The following is a 16,527-nucleotide window of genomic DNA, read 5'->3' as shown; positions in this document are numbered from 1 at the left end:
CTAAATTCAACTCTGAATCAGAATGTTTCGTTGGATTCTGAGCGTCTTCGACATATTCAGTGGTAAAGATAGATGAAAAATCATTTTCAAAAGCATCATCCTTAGGTAAAAACGAAGATCTGTGATGGAGATCTTCCCATGGTAGATCGTCTACACTTAGGATTTCACGAAGTTGCTCGTCAGATGACACGACTTCGGGAAACGCTATCCGTTCTAAGGTTGATGTGAAAAGTGATTCTTCACTGACCACATTCATTTGGTAGATTTGGGTTGAACGCGAGTCGGTAAAAGACATGACGGCTTCATAAGCAATTTCATATGGACTCAAAGGCATAGCATCACCGAATGAGTCTATCTCAGATTTAGATGGGATAATCCAAGGATCATCATAAATAATGTTTTCTGATGTAATCATATGAATTGATGCAAATGAAGGGTCTACGTTGAGTGGAGGGAAAGGAAAAGTTCCTAGTAAACCGGAATCTTTAACTAAACCTACGCCAACGTCCCTATAAGGGATTGTCGTCTTACCGACATGCTGGATACTCTCTGAAGAGGCTGGGTCGGATGAAAAGTATGTCAGCTGATCAATCGTCACGATCTTACCGTTATGGGGAAACTTAATTACTCTGAAGACCGATGAAACGACCGCTGTCATAGCATATAACCAACTTCGACCCAAAAGAAGGTTGTAGTCTAGAGGGGCATCAACCACCTCCACATCTAGACTAACGGTTTTACCTTCTACCCCTATAGACAATTCCTGTAGAATACCAAACGGACGGAACCCACGGCCATCAAAGGCCTTAAGGATGGTCGGGGATTGGTTCAATGAAGGAGAACCAAGCGATCTCCAACATTGAATCGACATAATACACGTAGAAGCTCCCTCATCAATCACAGTCCGATGAATAGGCCTGTTTTTGACTATCACTGGAATTTGGAAAGCCATTTGATGGGGTAGACGCGGTGTACTATTTTCTAGATCGAAGATTATCAGATTCGGGTCCTGAACATCAACAGCTCCGATAGCCGACAAAAGTAATTTTCGCTGTGCTGGGCATGATTGCAGCACTTCTAAAGCTGACATCGCTGAGGGTGAAACAGCTAAGTCCTCAACAATGTTGTAATTCTGGGCCGCTCTCGCATGTGGATTGAAAGCAGACCTTCGAAGTACACCCTTGGCGGGCGGTTTGATTACTAAGTCCGGGTTAGGTTTTTCGATCTGTAGTGGATCGGAACCAGGAGCTGAGGTTGATGGATTAGAATGAGAAGATTCTGCTTCCTTACCATCAACAGGATTCTTACTACCATAATCTTGCGATCGAGTCGCAATCCGCACATGAGACATCATCAAAATGGGTTCTTCACTGGCAGTCGAGGAAGAACCTATCATCTTACTCTCCTGCTTTGGAAATGGATCTTTTAACACAGCAGGAGTGGGAGAACCTTTGACTATTTTTACAACCTCGGCCCGATGAGGGCAATCTCTTGTAAAATGATCCTCTTCACAAATAAGACAAGGATATCGAGGTTTGCGCTTTTCGTCATTGGTTTCTGACTTTTCCATTTTCTCCTTCGGAGCCTTGTCTGCTTTAGCCTTCTTCTTTCCTTTCTTCTTTCCACCGTTTTTTGATTTGGCCGTAGATGATTCTACAGCGTGAATATCGACGGAAAGTTCAGGAGAAGACTCTCCTGTCGGGGAATCAGGCAAAGTGATTATAGGAGTAGTAGAAGTCTTGGAAGATTTCTTCTTGCTCTTTGTATTCACGTTGCCAATCATACCATCAGCGGCATGAGATCTCGAAGGAGCAGCAGCGATTTGATTCGATTTTGGAAGATCTGGTATCTTCTCGTGTAACGTACCTGACTGAGTATAAACTAAGTCAAGGTACTGCGCCTGAGCAATGACTTGCTCCTCAGTAACTACTCCGGCCTTAGCTACATCTTCAGTAATCTTCGGTAATAATGATTTAACAAACCATTTAGCTAAAATTTGGTCCGAAATAAAAACTTTCACTAACCTTCTTCGACGTCTCCACTCATGAATGTGATCAGAAATATACGTGGACATCGATTGTTTTAGTGAAGTTAATAACTCCGTGCCGTTATCGTATCTGACCGGCAACTGAAAGTGAGTTAAGAACGAGGTAGCTAACTGGCTAAAGTTGTAAAAAGAGGCCCGTGGCAACTCAATGTACCACTTGGCCGCGAGACCAATGAGTGTACGCTGGAAAAGACGTAAGCGGATCGAATCATCCGAGATAGAATTTGAAGCACACCAGAGGTGGTAAGTCATCACATGATTGGACGGATCCTCTCCAGACTTACCTTCGAACTTGGGTATATCACTGGGCAACTTATTTGGCATTGGCGGCCAGAACTGAAGATATTGAATTGGATCATTCGTTAGGCGCGTCAAGTCTGGTAAATCCAAAGTTGCGATAAACGGAAATTGTCGGTTCGGATCCCTAAAACTCTGAGTCATGACGCCAGCCTCAGGAGGAGGATATCCAGGATAACTTGGAATAGGCGTTGCATTCGGGATATTGTATCCTCCTAGAAAACCAGGATTAACCGGACCGTACTGGGGTTGCTGAGGTTGTTGATAAGTGTACCCAGGATACGGTTGATACTGGTAAACTGGCTGTTGGACAGCTTGCCCATGTCGGTACTGTCCCTGGTATGGTTGTTGAACAAATTGAGGTTGAGTAGTGACAACCGTACTTATACCAGGCTGACCTACAGGCATCTGAACCGTAGTTTGAATCGTAGATCCAGACAAGGGTACAGATGTTTGAGGAGTGGTTGCAGAGACAGTAGAAACCGGAGCTGTCGATACGCCAGAAGTAAGCGCCGCAGATGTTGCGGTAGTTGCAGCAGCCGTTTGAGATGGAGTACTAGGTGCAATTGGCGGCTGAGTAACTATCGAAGCTACAGAAGTTTGAATATTTGACTGGACAGGTTGCGGTTGCTGGGGTGGACCAGAAACTACGGGTTGTCCAGCTTGAGGAACCAACTGTATACTTGGCTGCAACACCTGTTGACCTTGTGATGGATCCCACACTAACATTCCGGGGTATTGACCCGTAACAGGTTGAGAATACTGAGGTCCATAACCGGATTGAGGATAGGATTGATAATTGAAAGGTGCAGTTCCCATACCTTGAACATATGACTGACCTTGAGGTGGTTGATAACCTTGACTCGAGTATTGACCTTGAGGTTGATAACCTTGAGGTAAATACGGATACTGGGGTTGACCTTGGGGTTGATACCCTTGAGGTAAATATTGATACTGAGGTTGACCCTGGGGTACATATTGAGGCTGGGTTTGACCTTGAGGCATGTATTGCACCATAGGTACATACTGACCTTGAGGTTGCCCCCCAGACATAATTTGTGTACCTTGAGGTTGCCCCCCAGGAGTTAATTGAGGCTGCCCCCCAGGTGGTAATTGGCCACCTTGAGGTTGGGAAACGGGAACTGAACTTGACATCATGTAAATGTCTCCTACACCCAATGGTATATTACCATTGTTTCCAGCTAATAACCCATGATCAACGGGTTGAGGAGATGCCCCCGCAAAGGTACCAGAAAGTGATTGATACCCGGTGGGAACAGAAGGACCGCCGTGTAAGAAAGATTCAGGAGTTTGAGTAAACACGGACGACTGACCAGACATATTTACCGTGTAAGAAAGATTCAGGAGTTTGAGTAAACACGGACGACTGACCAGACATATTTACAGGAGTATAAATACCTCCAGGTGGAAAAGGAGTACGAGGTGTAGAAAAACCTATCCCTGAGTTGTCTAAATAATTGGTTAACGAAAGGTACCAAGTAGTACTTCTAGGAGGACTGTAAAATATGGATTCACGCTCCCTTAGATCAATAGTAATTTGATCTTCAAGGTTAGAAACACCTATTTCTTCTTCTGGAGCAAGTTCTTCAATAGCAATCAAACCAGTAGGAAGATTTTCGGTGATAACTCGTTCTATTCTTGGTGAATCTGGAACACTAGAAGTCGGAGTAACAGGTTCAGATATTTCAGGTTCTTCGCCTATATCACTAGTAGACGAAAAACTACCAGCAAGCTCAGAAACTGTAACAGCTTCAGGATTATAACCTGTCTCTAGACTTTGGTAATCTGGATGGACTACCAAGGAAGATTCTCCTTCTTCAGGTGAACCTACTCTACTGCCACCAGGAGGCGTTACAAGGACCTTCAAACCTTCTAGATTACTGGGGTCGTCTCGAGGAGGTTCACCCCGGAGTCTACGGGATCTCCTCAACAATTCGGCCACAGAAACAACTTCAGGAGACTGGCCCCGAAGCCTACGGGACTGTCTCGGTAATTCCGCCACAGCTAAAAACTTTTAACTACTACACACGAAAACAAAGTAAAATCTCAAATCAAACCACCTAAAGTCTCTAAAGAACCAAACAAATTTGAATCACACGCCTAAAGAATCTAGGGCGTCAAACCAAGCACAAACAGTAGCCTTCCAGACCAAAAACGCTAGTTGGAGATGAAACCCAACATCGCCGGATTCAGTTCAGAAGTGGCGGGTGGAAAAGTTACCCCGGCAACCTGCTTAATGAATAGACCGGCACAAGTTCCTCCACTTTAACCGTCTCGAGTGAAGTGAACCCCCCGGAAAATCCAAGTGAGTCTAGCCGACGTCTGCTCCAGGTACAGTGGGATCTTCCCTCCACCGTCACCTGGGTAGAATCCTAAAGATAATGGTCACTAAGGTTACCAACCGCAACAAATGCACCTGGGGGAACAGTCTACACTCCGACAACACGCAAGGGCAGAGTATCAAGCTCAATCCCCTTGCCGGTTCCTTGACAATAATCCAAGGTTTACCGACAAGTGACCCCTGGCTCCTCGACAATGGTTAATCTGAGGTTTACCGTTTGTAATACGTGCGTGTCTGGCGTCGTTCCCAACGAGGGAGGATTGATCCCCTCACTGGTTCGGACACGAGCTCGTGCTTCTCCTTTAAGAGGAGCTTTCCCAGAGTACAAATGAGACAATTGGATTTATTCTATCACAAGATAAGCTACTTGTTTGGTTTTGTTGTCTTGGAGAGTTAATTACTCTCCTACTCCAAGACACTAGCCTGATCTAAATTGGTATTTCAGAGCCCTAGTAAATAAAAGTTACTACGTTGATTTTACTTTAAGCGTTAATTTTATGGTTTTTTCTTAAAGACAAAAGGTAGCGGAAATGAAACCAATGGTGTGTAGACTCGACTCAAACCACTACAAAGATGCACCTAAGATGATTTACGCTACTTTTATCTTTCAATGAAATTCCTAACTAAGAGAGTTGAGAAATGCAAATTTTATAGAAAACAACTTTCTTAGTAAAGACAATCAAAGAAACAATTCTCTTTATCTTTCCAAGCATACAAACATGACCACTCCTTACGTGCACGAAAAACTCTTTTTCTTTCAAAACCCCTCAAAGCTACTTGAAACAAAACTTTTCAAAGGAGATTTTTTGTATTTTCTCTTATTTAATAAAGCATATAAATCTATTTTAACGAAAATCAATCTCAAAAGTTATAAAATCTATGAAAACTTGACTCACAAGCAAATCAAAAATAAATTTACTCTAAGCAAACCTAACGAGGCAAAAGCCTACAAAGATGATTCTAGGTTGTTTTACTTGACCACAATCAAGCCAAGGACCAGCTAATGCAGAATCAAAAGACTAGTCAAAACAAAACTCAAATCTTTTTGTTCTTTTTGTAAAATGGAGTTCAATACTCAATCAACAAGCACTTCGAAATTTGCCAAAGAGACCACTCAAAGGTAAGTTGCTCTCACAGGTAGACTTTATGACAGGTCCGACTTCTAAGAAGGCTGACAAAACCAGAGAGATCTAAGGCTTGACAACTTCTACCGCCAAAGTCACTACAAGACCTACTCAAAAATCAAACCCTAGGGCTTAAACTTCTATGAAATCCACTAAAACACTCAATGCTATCGAAACAAGTTTAGGTGAAGATCTTTGACAAGAGACTAATGGATCTGGGCAGTAAAACCTAAGAAAAAGCAAAATCTAAGAGGAAAAATGTAAAAAATGGAATTTTCTTAATTTTTAGCAGGGTACGCAGGCAACCCGTTAAGACAGGTGCGGGCCCGCTCTGTGCACACAGAAACAGTGCGTACAAGTACGCACTGTGCAATACTCAGAGGGTGCGTACTACTGAAAAAGCCAAGAAAAACTAAATTCAGTCTAACCCTAAGCTAACCCACCCAAATACAAAGTCACAGAGCCAAAAATCAGAAAATAAATGACTTTTCTCAGATCAAAGTTGCATATAAAGGAAAAAACTTTCACATCAATGGATTCCCTAGCGGAGTCTCCATTTTGTCAGGCGGAAAGAGTCGATAGTGCGGACACAACCAACCTCTCTAGGAGCCTAAGACTCTCTAGTGACAAACAAGACAAATAAGAGCAATCCTTCTCTAAACATGCATTTACTATATAAGAAATCAAGTGTTTAGATCCTACCTATAGTCCAACGCTGTTGTAGCAGTCCAGCCTCGCTGATCCGGATGAGCTCCTCCTTCACTTCGAAACCTGCATTCACTAACAATCAAACGATTAAATAGCACTTGATAATCTCATAAAATAAAACATATTTAACACATAGACCAAGGAGTACATGAAACAACTCATAAATAACAAGTTATTGAGAAGAATGGACTCATTTGCATTAATAGGAAACAAAAGGAACAATTACAACCTGAGCCTTGGTGTTGTGCAAGTCCCTCCCAGGGTCCATCAAGAGTTCTCCTTTACTTTGACAAAGCTCACCCACTTCCAAATAGAACAAGCAAAGATGGCAATCTCTCCTCACAAGCTTCTAAATGGGAGTCCTAATTCCAGCAGCATCTACCCTTAGAAATGTTTAGCTTCCAACCTCTTCTCCTTCTGGCCCAATGCCTGTATTTATAGTGCTCAAGAGGAAGTTAATCAGGTCCACCATCAATGGGATAATCCCCTCTTTGGATGGGATAGCTCCCTTATTGATGGGATAAGTTCCTCTTTGGTAGGGGTACATGAACCATCTGGAGGCGCTCAATACACGTCGAACAACCTTCTAGAATGCTCTAGAAATGATTACAAGTAACTTTTTAAAGATGAAACTTGCGCATTTTGACCTTTACAGGGGTACGCACCTGACCCTTTACATACAGAGCATACAAGTACGCAGCTTTTGTGAACATTAGGTGCGTATCCGCAGGTAAGGTTGAGAGAACCTGCGTACCCAGAGATAAATACATTTATAAAGACTTTTTCTCTTTTTGGAGTTTGACATGGAGAGCAGAGGCATAAGACTTGCCCAGGAGGATAACATGACTGTTGATAGAGCCATACTAACTGTAAATAGTCATGGTGACATTTTTTAGTGTAACAGGAAGAGAGAGAGAGAGAGAGAGAGAGAGAGAGAGAGAGAGAGAGAGAAATAAAGAGAGAGGAAGGTAGGAGAGAAAGGGAGAGATAGGAGGAGAGAGGGAGGGATAGAGAAATGGAGTTGGAGGGGGAGAGAGGTAGGGAAGAAGAAAGACATAGAGAGTGAGAAGTTGAGAGAGAGAGAGAGAGAGAGAAAGAAAGAGAGAGGAAGGTAGGAGAGAAAGGGAGAGATAGGAGGCGAGAGGGAAGGATAGAGAGATGGAGTTGGAGGCAGAGAGAGGTAGGGAAGAAGAAAGACATAGAGAGTGAGAAGTTGAGAGAGAGAGGGAGTGACAAGAGAGAGTTGGAGAGAGAGAGAGTTTATGCTTAGGGGTGAGATAAAGAGACAAAGAAGGAGAGATAGAGATAAGGGGGGAGATAAGGAGAGGGGGGGATATAGTAACATAGTTGGGGAAAGAGAGAGAGAGAGTGATGGGGGAAGAGAGAGGGAGGCAGGAGAGAAAGGGAGAGAGAGGAAGAACGAGAGAAAACTTGAGAGAGAGGATGAGAGTGATGGGGGGAGAGAGAGGACTGGAGGGCAAATAGAGAGAGAGAGAGAGAGAGAGAGAGAGAGAGATAGAGAGAGAGATCGGGGAAGAGAGAGGGAGGTAGGATATAAAGGGATAGAGAGGAAGTACGAGATAGTGGACTTGAGAGAGACGAGGAGAGAGGGAGGGATAGTGAGATGGAGTTGGAGGGAGAGAGAGGGAGGGAAGAAGAAATATGTAGAGAGTGAGAAGTGAAGAGAGAGAGGGAGTGACAAGGGAGAGACGGGGAGAGAGTGTGTATGTTTGGGGTGAGATAAAGAGACAAAGGAGGAGATATGGAGAGAATGGGGGAGAGAAAGAGAGGAGAGAGGGAAGGATATAGTAATAGAGAGAGAGAGAGAGAGAGAGAGATGGAGTTAGAGGGTGAGAGAGAGGGAGGTAAGAAGAAATGGAGAGAAATAGGGATAGAGGACATCAGGAGGGAAGAGAGATAGAATCGGGAGAGAGGGAGAGAAGGGGGAGAGAGAGGGAGAGGGAGAGAGAGGAGGAGGGAAGGATAGATAGATATATTGGAGAAAGAGGATGTATGTTTGGGGGTGATATATAGAGACAAATGGAGATAGAGATATAAATGGAAAGTTAAGAGAGAGAAGAAGAGAGAGATGGAGAGAGGGAGGAAGGGATGGAGAGATTGATATATATATAGAGTGAGAGAGCATGTGTGTTTGAGGGGTTGAGATAAAGAGACAAAGAAGGAGAGATGGAGGTTGATATAGATATATATTAAGAGGGGAGAGAGGGGAGAATATTTCTTATACTAGATGCATTGATTTCAATGTAGATGGTGATTTCTAATCCTATTTGCTTGCTTGCACTAGATGCATTAATTTTAGTGTAGATATTGATATCTAATGATATTCGATTACTTGCACTAGATGCATTGATTTCAATGTAGATTTCTAATCCTATTTAATTGCTTGCACTAAATGCAACATTGATTTCAGTGTAGATGGTGATTTCTAATCCTATTTGATTGCTTGCGCTAGATGCATTTATTTAAGATTAAATGCATTGATTTCTAATGATATTTGATTGCTTGCACTAGATGCATTGATCTCAATGTAGATGATTTTTAATCATATTTAATTGCTTGCACTAAATGCAACATTGATTTCAGTGTAGATGGTGATTTCTGAGCCTATTTGATTGCTTGTACTAGATGCATTTATTTCAATGTTGATGTTGATTTATAATAATATTTGATTGCTTGCACTCAATGCATTGATTTAAACGTAGATGATTTCTAATCCTATTTGATTGCTTGCACTAAATGTATTGATTTCAGTGTAGATGGTGATTTATAATCCTATTTGATTTCTTGCACTAGATGCATTGATTTCAGTGTAGACGGTGATTTCTAATCCTATTTGATTGCTTACACTAGATGCATTGATTTCAGTGTAGATGGTGATTTCTAATCCTATTTGATTTCTTGCACTAGATGCATTGATTTCCATGTAGATGTTGGTTTATAATCGTATTTTCTTACTTGCACTAGATGCATTGATTTGAGTGTAAATGTTGGTTTTTAATCTTATTTGATTTCTTGCATTAAATGCATTGATTGCAGTGTAGATGTTGATTTTTGATTTGATGTAATTGGATGTATGACGGTACATTAATTTTAAAGTGACTGGATTAACTTGGTGCATTGATTTTAGTGTAAGCACAAAACATTATTGACAGTGTACATTGATTTTGGTGTTATAGTAATTCAACCTATTAATGTTGGAGAGAAATAGAGACAAGGTATGATGTTTACTACAATAGCTCGAGCTAAGATTTAAATGGTTTATGATTTAACATGTACTTTTCATATAATCGATATGAAAAGATGACAAAATAAACAAGGGTGACAGTAATAATAGTAGAAGAAAATAGTTTGAGGTTAATCACAATGAAGACTATTTATAATTGAATATATTCTTATTATTCACATTTTCTATCATTAAACACTATTACAGTGTCACTTTACATTCAAAAATTTTATTTCATCATTTTTCGTCGTTAAATTTATTAACAATATTTATCATCTCAACAAATTGAGGTAACTAAGAAAATTTAAAATTAATGTTGGAAATCCTTGGGGGGGGGGGTGTTGGTGAATCAATATTCCTTAGAAATTAGCAGTTTTAAATCTTTTAAGAGCATTAGTTAATATTCAATTAGTATTAATGTTTATGTAGTAATAACAATAAATAAAAGAACACATTAGACACAAGAATTTTAGGTGGAAAACCCCCTTCGGGTCAAAAAGCACCGAACAATTTTATAATAAATTCTTTAATCTTTAGCCCCAACTAAAATGAAAGCAACAACTTCCTAGAATTCTAGAAAAGAATTCTTCTCCAGCTCCCACTAGAAGGATGCCCCAACGCCCTGGTTTCTTCAGTAATCAACTAAATGGATTCCCCAACACCCTAGCGAGCCACAACTTTCCCTAGCACCACCCTACCATCGTGAAGTGTTCACAGGCCCCAACCTGTGGGTGACTTCATACACCTGCCTAGCACCTCCTTGCCACCCTATAATGACTGAAATGAGACAAGAGTGTGTTCCTGTACCAGGGACAATGATCCATGACACAATATGATTTACAATTATTTTAACCGAACATACAATCACACTATGACTTGCGACCCAACCATTACATCATCCTAATGGAGACTCCTACACCTCCCAATAATGCCTTTTTGACTCTAGGCATATTGAATCCTTTACAATAATGACTCTTCCAATGATGACACTTTTACAAATGACTCTTTTACAACTTTACAATGATGACTCTTGGCCTTGACTCTTCTTCACAATAGACAGATGGCTACCATGTCTTCAAAGCATGTCCCATTGCAATGCTTCCTTTGATTTTATACTTCTTCTCTTGAATTCTTGCTTGAAGTTGTACTTGAATCTTCTTCTACCTACGTGAAAAATTTGCCCGGCGAAACGAATCCCAAAAAAAAACAAAATACCCTTCAACTTACCTATGCTTGGAAAACACATGTAAGTGCATAATAATGAATAAAAACAAATTAAAATTACACTTTGTACCTGAAGTGCTTGTCACTTTTGTTGTTGACTTGTTTCAATAGTAGACAAATACTAACACTCTTGATATAGGTCTGGCCTATATGCAAGACTATATCCAAAACTGACCTAAATATATATACAATAGAAACTCATGACAGACCCTTGACTTGTGATGAACCAAGTTCTAAGTACAACAACAAAGACCATTCCATCAATTATGACAAGACAAGTAACATGAACTTACAACATTAGATAGATTTAGCAGACTTGGTGTAGCATCAAATGTGTAGTATCAAGAATAGGACATCTGAATGTGGTATCAACACTAATTGTGACATATAGAGACATAGAGATATAACCGACATAGAGACATAGAGATATAAAGATACATAGAGATATAGAGACATAGAGATATAACTCCTACACCTCCCAATAATGCCTTTTCAACTCTAAGCATATTGACTCCTTTACAATAATGACTCTTCCAATGATGACACTTTTACAACAGACTCTTTTACAACTTTACAATGATTACTCTTGGCCTTGACACTTCTTCACAATATATGGATGGCTACCATGTCTTCAAAGGATGTCCCTCTGCAATGATTCCTTTGATTTGATACTTTTGCTCTTGAATTCTTGCTTGAAGTTGTTCTTGAATCTTCTTCTACCTGCATGAAAAATTTTCTCGGCGAAACCAATCCCAAAACAAAACAAAATACCCTTCAACTTACCTCTGCCTGCAAAACACATGTAAGTGCATAATAATGAATAAATACACATTAAAATTACACTATGTACTTGAAGTGTGCTTGTCACTTTTGTTGTTGACTTGTTGCAGTAGTAGACAAAGATTCCCACTCTTGATATAGGTTTGGCATCTATGAAAGACTATATCCAAAACTGGCATAAAGATATATACAATAGAAACTGATGACAAACCCTATACTTGTGATGAACCAAGTTCTAAGTACAACAAAAAAGACCATTCTATCAACTATGACAAGGCAAGTAACATGAAATTACAACATCATATAGATTTAGTAGACTTGGTGTAGCATCAAATGTGTAGTATCAAGAATAGGACATTCGAAATGTGGTATCAAAACTAATTGTGACATATAGAGACATAAAGATATAATCGAGACCTTGTATATACTTACGTTTTCCTGCAAAAACATAAGTCAGAGATGATACTCAAAATTAAATTGTAAACACTTAATCATACACATTTTGTTGTAGGAGACTTACGCTCGACTGTTGATGTGTGATCCTTACTACAGTGATCCTTGAATGCATGTTTTTTCTTTCCTTCTAGGATCTCAGTATTGAATCTATTGTATCTATGTCATTTCGGATCTCTAGGGTCTGAAATTTCTCCCTGTGGTAGCCCTATGAGTCTTGTTTGTAACCCCACAGGTCTGATCAAGATTGGATTTTTCAAGTAAGAGTTATGCCCAGTATCCCACGATGGCCTGAGTATAGGCTAGTTCAGTAGAGTGAACTTGTACCAAGTGCCACATGTCACTGTTGTGACCTTCGGCCCTGAAAATTCTACTCAAAAAACTATGGTCTGTCCTCTTTCTGTGAATATTTACAAAATTTGAATCCAATGCAGAGAGAGAAATTTATGATGATGTTCCCAACGTCACTTGTTTGACATGGAATTTGGGAGCCTGCAAAAATCCTAATGTCCTCAGATCATATCTCTGAACATATAGCGAACCAAGATCTGAAATTTGGTAATGAGGTTCATCAAGATTTCGGTGCAAATGGGTTTTAATTTCAACTTCTGAAGCTTTACTGAAAAAATTTTATAGCGACAATTCCACAATGACCTGTTTGAAGCTACAAAATCCCTACTAGAGGAGAATATGAGGGTCATTATTTATATGAATATTTTGAGTTGAGAGGGTCCTCAACAAGTGAACGTTGGAGGGATTTTAGGAGCAAAAAATATTAATTATTGACTATTCAATGACCACAACCAATTATGAGTGCCAAACCACAACCGCATAGGGTTTTAGCCCACTAACTGGGGTTACTAACGTCAAATGCAAACAACTCTAAAACCGTGAAGAAATGTGAGGCGTACCATATATCAACGGAAACATCTCGACGAGTAGAATCCATTAAGAAGATATTTGATGAAAAATTATATGAGTTGTCAAGTCAAAATTCCCTTTAAAGATTGGGGTAGTCTCTGGTGTTGCTTGGGTTGACATCAATGACAACCACTGATCAACAATCTCCCCCTTCGGAATTGATGGCAACACAAGCAATCCCCCTGCGATCATGACACCTCTTCCTACTGCCTTCTCTCCCCCTTTGTCATCAATGGAAAAGGGTAACTCGCCCTGGAAAACAGTCATCCTGCGGACCTATACACACCTCTACTCCCCTTTCTACTCGAGTAGATAAGAGAAAGAGTCTAATGAAAACTTGGGAGAATCCAAAGCTTTTGGCGAAGATACTCAAATTCTTCACGAGGTAATGGTTTGGTAAAGATGTCAACAATTTGTTCCTTTGTGCCAACATATTCAAGCTTGATATTCTTTTCGGTGATCTTCTCTCTAACAAAATGATATTTAATCAGAATGGTCTTCGTTTTGGAATGCATCACAAGATTATTGAAGATACTGATGGCATTGGTGTTATCACAAAAAATGGGAATAGGCTCATCAAACTTGACTTGAAGATCTTGCAAAGTTTGCTTCATCCAGACAACTTGTGTACAACAAGCTAATGCCGTGATATATTCTTCTTCTGATGTGGATAACGAGATTGAAGACTGCTTTTTACTTAACCATGAAACAAGACAACCACATAGATAAAATGCTACTCCACTGGTACTCTTACGATTATCAACACTTCCTGCCCAATCTGCATCTGTATAAGCTTGGATAACTATATCATTTCCTTTGGGATGCCATAGACCATATTTCGTTGTGCCCTTAAGATATCAAAGAATTCTTTTGATGGCAATAATATGAGATTCTTTTCGTGTTGCTTAGAATCTTGCTACTTGTCCAACTTCCTACATCACATCAGGCCGAGAGGCTGTCACATATAAGAGACTACCAATCATGGATCTATACAACCTTTGGTCTGCATCCTTTGACAAATTTTCTAAGCTTAACTTGCAACGCGTTACCATGGGGGTAAGGACTGGCTTGCAATCTTCCATCTAGAATTTCTTGAGAATTTATTTGATGTGCTTGGTTTGATATATGAATATTCCTTTATCTTGTTGAATCAATATTCCTTAGAAATTAGTACTTTTAAATCTTTTAAGAGCATTAGTTAATATTCAATTAGTATTAATGTTTATGTAGTAATAACAGTAAATAAAAGAACACATTAGACACAAGAATTTTAGGTGGAAAACCCCCTTCGGGGCAAAAACCACCGAACACTTTTATAATAAATTCTTTAATCTTTAGCCCCAACTAAAATGAAATCAACAGCTTCCTAGAATTCTAGAAAAGCATTCTTCTCCAGCTCCCACTGGAAGGATGCCCCAATGCCCTGGTTTCTTCAGTAATCAACTAAATGGATTCCCCAACACCCTAGCGAGCCACAACTTTCCCTAGCACCACCCTACCATTGTGAAGTGTTCACAGGCCCCAACCTGTGGGTGACTTCATACACCTGCCTAGCACCTCCTTGCCACCCTATAATGACTGAAATGAGACAAGAGTGTGTTCCCGTACCAGGGATAATGATCCATGATACAATATGATTTACAATTATTTTGACCGAACACACAATCACACTATGACTTGCGACCCAACCATTACATCATCCCAATGGAGACTCCTACACCTCCCAATAATGCCTTTTTTACTCTAGGTAGATTGAATCCTTTACAATAATGACTCTTCCAATGATGACACTTTTACAAATGACTCTTTTACAACTTTACAATGATGGCTCTTGGCCTTGACACTTCTTCACAATATACGGATGACTACCATGTCTTCAAAGCATGTCCCGCTGCAATGCTTCCTTTTATTTGATACTTCTGCTCTTGAATTCTTGCTTGAAGTTGTACTTGAATCTTCTTCTACCTAGATGAAAAATTTGCCCGGCAAAACGAATCCCAAAACAAAACAAAATACCCTTCAACTTACCTGTGCCTAGAAAACACATGTAAGTGCATAATAATGAATAAAAACAAATTAAAATTACACTGTGCACCTGAAGTGTGCTTGTCACTTTTGTTGTTGACTTGTTTCAATAGTAGACAAATACTAACACTCTTGATATAGGTCTAGCCTATATGCAAGACTATATCCAAAACTGACCTAAAGATATATGCAATAGAAACTGATGACAAACCCTAGACTTGTGATGAACCAAGTTCTAAGTACAACAACAAAGACCATTCCATCAACTATGACAAGACAAGTAACATGAACTTACAACATTAGATAGATTTAGCAGACTTGGTGTAGCATCAAATGTGTAGTATCAAGAATAGGACATCTGAATGTGGTATCAACACTAATTGTGACATATAGAGACATAGAGATATAACCGACATAGAGACATAGAGATATAAAGATACATAAAGATATAGAGACATAGAGATATAACTCCTACACCTCCCAATAATGCCTTTTCGACTCTAAGCATATTGACTCCTTTACAATAATGACTCTTCCAATGATGACACTTTTACAACTTTACAATGATTACTCTTAGCCTTGACACTTCTTCACAATATATGGATGGCTACCATGTCTTCAAATGATGTCCCTCTGCAATGATTCCTTTGATTTGATACTTTTGCTCTTGAATTCTTGCTTGAAGTTGTTCTTGAATCTTCTTCTACCTGCATGAAAAATTTCTCGGCGAAACCAATCCCAAAACAAAAAAAATACCCTTCAACTTACCTCTGCCTGTAAAACACATGTAAGTGCATAATAATGAATAAATACAAATTAAAATTACACTATGTACCTGAAGTGTGTGTTAGGCCCCTATACAACTAGTGTAACCCCTTATTGTTATTAGTACAACCCACTTATTATATTGATGTACCCATGTAGTGCCCATATTGTTACTATTGTGCCCCATAGAAGCCCACTATTGTTATTATTGTGCCCTTACATTATTATTGTTATGTCAGCTCTGATTATGTTATGACCCCTTAGACTCCTATATATAGAAGGGAGGTCTTTTCATTTGTATCATCGAAGAATTGTTCATTCATGTAATGTAAAGGAGGTTGCCCCCTCGAAGAGGCTAAATTCTAAGGCGTTGATCTATCTTTTCTATCTTTTCTTGAGCTGGTTTCATAACATTTAGTATCAGAGCTTTGGATTCTAGGGTTTTGCTGCTCCAAACAGGTCATCGTGGAATTTTCGTTATAACTTTTTTTCTGTGACGTTTCAGAAGTCGCAAAAAAAACCCATTTTAGAAGAAATGCACTGAACCTTGGCTCCAAATTTCAGAGCTTTTCGCGCG

The sequence above is a fragment of the Pinus tabuliformis genome, chromosome J (genome assembly GCF_031772625.1).
Source record: "Pinus tabuliformis cultivar Carrire ecotype Pingquan chromosome J, CPIR1, whole genome shotgun sequence".
In the NCBI taxonomy this organism is placed as follows: Eukaryota; Viridiplantae; Streptophyta; class Pinopsida; order Pinales; family Pinaceae; genus Pinus; species Pinus tabuliformis.
This window is presented reverse-complemented; position numbering follows the sequence as displayed.